At 28.9% G+C, this 7657-nt stretch overlaps 1 long non-coding RNA gene across 1 annotated transcript; it reads right to left on the reverse strand.

The window, feature by feature from the left end:
* Positions 1–1319: 1319 nt before the first annotated feature.
* On the reverse strand, positions 1320–6083 carry LOC102668533 (uncharacterized). The gene is made up of 3 exons (XR_005892686.1): positions 5410–6083; positions 5041–5100; positions 1320–4513 (listed from the first exon to the last, which is right to left on the reverse strand). It is a non-coding gene; the product is annotated as an uncharacterized lncRNA (long non-coding RNA).
* Between the last annotated feature and the right edge of the window lie 1574 nt (positions 6084–7657).

The raw sequence follows: 7657 nt of genomic DNA on the forward strand, positions 1-7657 counted from the left end.
GAAATGTAGTACATGTACAATACTACTCCGTATCTGTTAAATATAAGAAAAAATATTACCCTAATTAAAAAAAATTTAATTACATCAATTTTAATTAAAAATATATATTTTTTAATTTATTCTTAATTAGAATTTGATATAAAAATAAAAAATATTAAAACTAATACTTCAATTAAATTGAATAAAATATATTTTAAAGATAGAAACATTAAATATGATAAAATTAATAATATTTTTTTATATTTGGGAAAAAATGTATTTTTTTTCTTCTTATATACAAAATTAGTCAGTGACCCATGCATTCGTACGGATAAGCTGAAAAATACAATTTACAATACAAATGTGGACTATATCGTTACAATATTATACAATATTGTAATTTTCCTTTTTAGTTCACATATCAATGATTTCATATACGATATGGAACAATACTCTAATTTCCCTCAACGGACACCTTTCGAAGTTCACATTTAGAGTTATACAAAAAGGCAAGGTTTCAATCCAAATATCAGATTGTGCCATACCAACTTCAGGATAAGATTGATCAGTGGATTTGGTTGAAGATGCATCCTGTTCTTGGAATTGAAAACTAAATGTCTAGCTCTTGTGGCATTGTTGTGGAAGAACATCCACTTTCAAGCTTAAACTTCTGGACATAGATGATCGTTAGACTTCAAATTCAAAAGTCGCCCATGATGGGCATCTAAGAACATAGGGAGCCGTTGAATGAGAAGAAAATAGACAAGAGTCTTTCTCGCATAAGCAATTCTTTGTTTCCCACTTTGGCTCAATATTATTGAAAATAGAAAAAAGTATAGCCGACCTTGAGTGTTTGTATGCAAAGTAAAGAAAAAGATAAAAGTATTTGGTTGTAAATTTGTAACATTGTGAGATCTTGATTTCTTGACTTAGTATCAACTTATTGTTTCTTGATTGTTTGGTTTCAACCTCAAGAAAAATTCAGCATTTGTGATTTAAGCAAATGAGAGAGTCAACAAATCAAAATGTTTTAATACTAGGATAGTGAACAAATACATTTCTTGGATATTAACACACTATCCATTGATTCTTTAATTTTTTTTTTCAAGTTCTTTTCTAGTTGTTATTTAATTTATTATAGAAAGCTAGGCAACCCAGTAGTTCAACATAGCATATAAGACATGATGTTGATTAAGATTTACCCAATACGAAAACTGACATGCAACAATTTCTTATTCCTAAAATTAAATTTGTCTCAAAGTGAAAAATATAAATTAAGAGTTAATAATATGAAGAACTTAAAAAAGCAACAACAACGACAACGATTTTGAATACAATACTCATGAAAAGAATATTAATATAACAATCAAACAGAAAAGAAAAGTAATAGTTACATTGGTAGCAAAAACAAAGTATAAAAACAAAAAATATTACCTCTCATTGTGTGACTTCTTCCTAAAGAAGAAACATTCTTTTGAGCTCATATTATTTGCCACATGAAAAAAAGGTGAACATGGAGGAGAATCATAAAATGATGGAGATATTTAATAATCCCAGAGCTTCAGACAATAAGCCATGTTGTGCTGAGGAACTCTGATCTCAACTCATTTGTAGTGGTTTCCTGATGGAAGTTCGAACAACATGAACAACAACCCAATCATGTCCATTATTTTTTCCTCTCCAGGCAGTGTTGCCTTTGCCACAAATTCCTAGATGGTAAAAAACATAAAGTACAATAAATGAAATAACATGTGCTCAAGAGAATTTCATATACACAAACTATCACAACTTTATAAATAAAATTGAAGAAAACAGGCATGCACCAAGAATTAATGTCCAGCCAAAAAATTTTAAAAATCTCAAAGAACTACAAAACTAATCAATACAAACAAACATGGATTTAGACCCTTCACTCTATCCTCAAAGCACATCCTTTACTTTCCTGCATCTTTCATTGTTTGTTGGCTGTGCAAAAGAAATAACGTGCTCGAGAGAATTTCATATACAAAAACTACCACAGCTTTATAAAATAAAATTGAAGAAAATAGGTATGCATCAAGAATTAATGTCCAACCAAAAAAATGCAATGCAGCAGATATATCAAGAATCAACTACTACCTTATCAAAAGCTTAATTGTAGTTGTTTCATCCAATACATCATTTGTTGTCACTTAGAAAAGCATGGAACTTTTTAATAATTGATTGGTCCTTTCAACTGCTATTCTTCGATGCAGAGTCATCTTCCAAGAGCATTCGATTTATCCAAAAGATCTAGATAGGAAACCCAATTTAATTTGCATGCAAAAAATATTTATAAACTCATATGGATCTTCATTGACAATCATATTAACTTTTAAGTAATCAAACATGCTCAAGAGAATTTCATATGCACAAACTACCATAACTTTATAAGTAAATTGAAGAAAGCAATTATGCACCAAGAATTAATGTCCAACCAAAAAACATGCATGAAGCATATCAAGAATCAACTACTACCTTTCTAAAAGTTTCATGATAGTCGTTTCATCCAATACATCCTTGTTGTCAATGAGAAAAGAATGAAACTCTTTATTAATTGAGTGATACTCAAAATTTCTATTCTTTGATGAAGAGTCATCATCCAAGAGTGGTTGAATTATCTAAAAGACCAAGATAAGAAATCCAAATTAATTTGCATGCAAAAAATATCTATAAATTCACATGAATATACATTGACAATCTTTATTGACTTTTAAGTAGTCAAATGTGCTTGAGAGAATTTCATATACACAAACGACCAGGAAGAACTTTATAAATAAAATTGAAGAAAACACGTATGTAGCAACAATTAATGTCTAACCAAAAAACATGCATTAGTCATATTAAGAATCAACTACTACCTTTCAAAAAACTTCATTGTAGTCATTCCAATACATTCTTGTTGTCACTAAGGAAAACACGAAAAACTAAAGATTAAGAATACAACTGAAGTAGTGATTTAATTGCCTAAAGCCATAGAAGAGTATCAGAAATTACTCCCAAGCTCTAGATGAGTATCAACATTATTGATTTGATTTACTATCGTGTGTTTGGTTGGATTAACATTGTGAACACAAGTTTTAGATGCAAGAGAAGAATGAAACAGAGAAGAGTACACACAAAAACATTTTCTTCTTGTACAACAAAATTACAATATAAACTCTTCAAGAAATTCACTCATTGAAAAACATTGTAGCCGTCTAATTCTTATTTAAAGACCAACAACATGAAGAGTATCTATTCACCAGCACTAATGAACTTCAAAGTGATCTCTTCAAATGATAAAATATAATTCTCTTCAAATGATAAAGATTATTAATACAACTAAAGTAGTAATTTAATTGCCTAAAGCCATAGAAGAGTATAAAAAATTAGAACAGTATCAAAAATTGCTCTCAGGCTTTACTCATTTTTTAAACAAAAAAACTAACTCATAAATGAGTATCAACATTATTGAATTACTACAATGTGTGTTGTTGGATAAACTTTGTGAACACAAGTTTTAGATGCAAAAGAAGAATGAAATAGAGAACAAGATAAGCAAAAAAAAAATTCTTCTGAAAAAACAAAATTACAATATAAACTCTTCAAAAAAATCACTCATTGAAAAACATTGCAGTCATATAATTCTTATTTAAAGACCAACAACACAAAGAGTATCTGTTCACCAGCACTAATGAACTTCAAAGTAACCTCTTCAAATGACAAAATATAATTGATCTGCAAATCATATTCCTGTTAGATTTATTTTTTCTTTTGAATTATCAAAACAAACTCCTTCGACATCATGATACGCACGTTGATTTAGTAAAAAGCAATCACAATTAACACCAAATTATCAGAATTGAGCATTGCATATAAAGATGATGCTATGAAAAAATTCTACATATCCAAAGTTCAATTCATAAACAGAACTCATCTAAAATATTCATTGGACTATCTTTAGGGAGTGATCTTTCTTAAATGAAAAAGTCATGATAGTTTTACATATGGATCTCCGTGTTTGAAGAAGATTCATTGGGAAAATATGTATAATGATATCTATACATTATGATTTGGGCAATTTTCAGTATAATTGGACCATGACTTGGTAGTGTTAAAAGTTTATAGGCATGAGAGTCCAACCCACCACTAAATATATATTAATCAAAATCACAAGGGGCAGCACAATTAATTTTAAGCAGTCAAATGTTAGTTTTCAAACTGTAAAACTGAAATATAATAAATAATAACTACCATCAAATTATCTTAACTTAGACACACTTGTATCTTAGAATTGCTTGAGCACTCATAGCATAATCCAAGACGATTTTTTAGGCTCAATAACTGCAGACACACAGTAAAACAGATAATGTAAAAGACATATTGAATTTCACCATCTTCTCGCTTAAAACATGGTAATCTCCTTACTTCAACAATATCATATCGAAGGGTTCAGTCCTCGGGGCCTAGGTCTGCAATATTTTCCCTTAATAAGCAAGCATGCAATGATGCATTGTAAATGAAAGTCAATCATCTGAAAGGTTGAGAAAAAACAATTATTTGATTGAGCTAACCATGTGCAATTTTCTTTTCAAAGTTCATGTTTTATAATAAACTTAGGCATTATATCAGCTAAAATATTTAAAGTTCATTTGGGCATTATATCAAACACATAACTTGCAACTCATAAATCAGTCCAAAACAAATAAAAAAAAGCACAATATCATTCAAACAAAATGCAGAAATACTCATATAGCATTATCCATATAAAATAGAGCACTGGATAATGTTACACAAATACACAAACGACAGTTAATATAAACATAACCACTCCATTACAAAAAGGATAGAAAATAACATACTTTAAAATAGACCATAAGTTGTTAAACAGTCTTTAAAAATCCATTAATATAAATATAAAATAGACCATGAGTCCATAGATAGATTAAAAATATGTTTTTATTTGTGTAACATGCCTGAAATTCATAGATTAAAAATATTTCATATTCCAAAATTTTAAAGGAGCTAAATTTAATAGAAACTTTGAAACAAGAAAAATACCTATTTCCCTTCAATCCTCCCAATAATGCTTCAGCAAGCAACTTTCTTACCTTGTTTGGTCTGAAAAGTTAGATAAGCAGGATTAATTGCAAATCCTAGCTCAAAAGCTGATACATGCCAAACTCAACTTACATGAATAGATTCAAATACAATGATTTAAAATATTAATGACAAATAAAAAAGTAAACCAAACGGATTCATAGACTTAAATAAAAATAATATTTATAATATTATCCTAACCTTCCAAATCAAAGCTATGAATCAGATAAAATTTTCATTTCTTTTTTTTTTACACACTTTTATGGCAAAAACCTCTTCTACCAAGATAAAATTAAAAACATGACTTCTTACATTTAGTCAAGAATATACCTCAATTAAAACACTTGTATCCTATGCATCTTTGTACTAGAGATAGTGCAACACAAGCATCCTGCATTCTAATAGTAGAGTTATTACAATATTGGTAAATTGTTAAATGCTTTTCTAGCCCAAAAAAAAGAAAAAAAAATGCAAATCTCTTGATATTTTTGCAACTCAGTTACTGAGTATTAAGTTCCATTCCAAATAGAAGTTATATTTGCTGCACACACAAAAAAATCCAAGAATGCATCAGAGTGGTGAAAGCAAACAAATTTAGTGTAAAGCAACCTATTTTTTTCAATAAAAGAGAAACTCAAATGCGGAAACCTTGCAATGATGAACACATACCCACAAGTCATAACAGTCGATTTGAATCTGAATCCTAAAATGCAAAACATAAAAATGGTTCTTTTTTTTTGTGAGTTGTGAAAGAAGATGAAAACCACAAAAAGGAAAAGAGATGAGAGGCAAAGAATAGTATTGAATGACGCATCCAGAATCAACATAGCAGGCCTAGGTCACCTCATAGGTATGGAAGCTAGTGAGACGAAAGCTTCTATTTTTGAAATTGAAATTTGAAATAAGCCATGAAATGGTAGTAGAACAAAGAAGATGAGAAAGCTCAGCGCGGGTCTTTGAAGATAAGCTTCGGCGACGTGACCTTTGAGGCCTGCAACTTAGTGTCGCCGTAGCCTAGCCTATTGAATTTGAAAATGAAATTTGGAGAAAACCGTGAAATTGTGGAACAAAGAAGTAGAGGAAGTGAGACGCTATTGAATGAAGCCAAAACTGGAAGCAAACGGGACAAATAAAATATTGCCAAAAATAGGAGGAGATGACACATGTGTAAGTTGGTTGTTCTTTTATTACTAACTAGTTGGTGACCCGTGCATACGCATGGGTCAATTGATTGTTTTATTTTTTATTACATAATAGGAATAAAATGAAATATAGTGTGTAACAATAAAAAAACTTACTATTTATAATAATATTGTGTTTGAAACTATAAAATATTGACGGTAAATGCTAATTTCTATAATCCATTTTCATATCATTTTCTTTCCCTTTCACTTTACTGTCAAATATACATATGTCAACCTAGCTACTTCTATAAAGTAAACATGTAAAACAAAGGAATAATTCTTAACATCATTAATCCGAATAAACTTTTGAAGACTCTTCGGATCATCCAAAAATGGCTACTACCAGTGTCAAATAAAAAGTCCACAGAAAAATCCTTCATACTTAAATGATTCTTTTACTTAAAGCAACAAAGACATCATGTCTGGGATCAAGCAAAATATCCTTAAACATAACAATAACCATTTTTTGTCTGTAAGAAAAAACATTGTTAACAGTACATAATTTGGATCCACTGGTCAATGAAAAGAGCTAAAAACAAATGCTGATATCAATTAACTACACCTTTCAATTGGTCCTTCAAGGATGAACTTGTCACTAAAATGTATGGCCAGCTTACAATAAATCATTCCTGCATATGTTATCCTTGCATATAAACTATATGCTATCGTTGTATATGAACTTATTTATAACGACATTGAACAAAGAAAGCAAGAAAAATCGGTAAAAGCTCAATTAATTAGGTACAACTCTTCAAGTTGCAATATAGGCTTAAAATTAAATTGAGAAGTGAATTATGAAGAAAGTTAATATTTATAATTAACTAATTGTTCAAAATACATCATTCAAAAACATTTCTAAAAAATTGTAAACTACAAAAGGTAGTTTAATCATTATTACTATCATCCCAATCCTTTTGTCTTCTAATTATCAATTTATTTTCTTGTCTAATCCTTTTTATTTATTATCTGATTAGAAAAAAAACTATATAAGAACAAAGCCTACATAATAATAATAATAATAATAATAATAATAACAATAATAATAATAATAATAATAATAATAATAATAATAATAATAATAATAATAATAATAATAATAATAATATAAATGTTTTCTTGGCTCTTTCTCTCTCTAGGAATTGCCGCTACCTCTTTCAAAACCAAAGAATTGAACAAATAATAAAGATAATTTTAACATTTATAATATAAATGTTTACAACAAACAAAAATCAGACAATTACAAATAAATATGCAGCGAGTATAACAAAGCATGAAATTATTTTTTTTTAAAAAAATTAAAGTGAAAAAGTGAAAGGAACACTAACGTCTTCAAATCCCGTGAGTTGTCCTGACCTACTCATGGTGGATAGAAGAGATCATAAAAGCGAATAAAG

Source organism: Glycine max, chromosome 8 (genome assembly GCF_000004515.6).
Source record: "Glycine max cultivar Williams 82 chromosome 8, Glycine_max_v4.0, whole genome shotgun sequence".
Taxonomy (NCBI): Eukaryota; Viridiplantae; Streptophyta; class Magnoliopsida; order Fabales; family Fabaceae; genus Glycine; species Glycine max.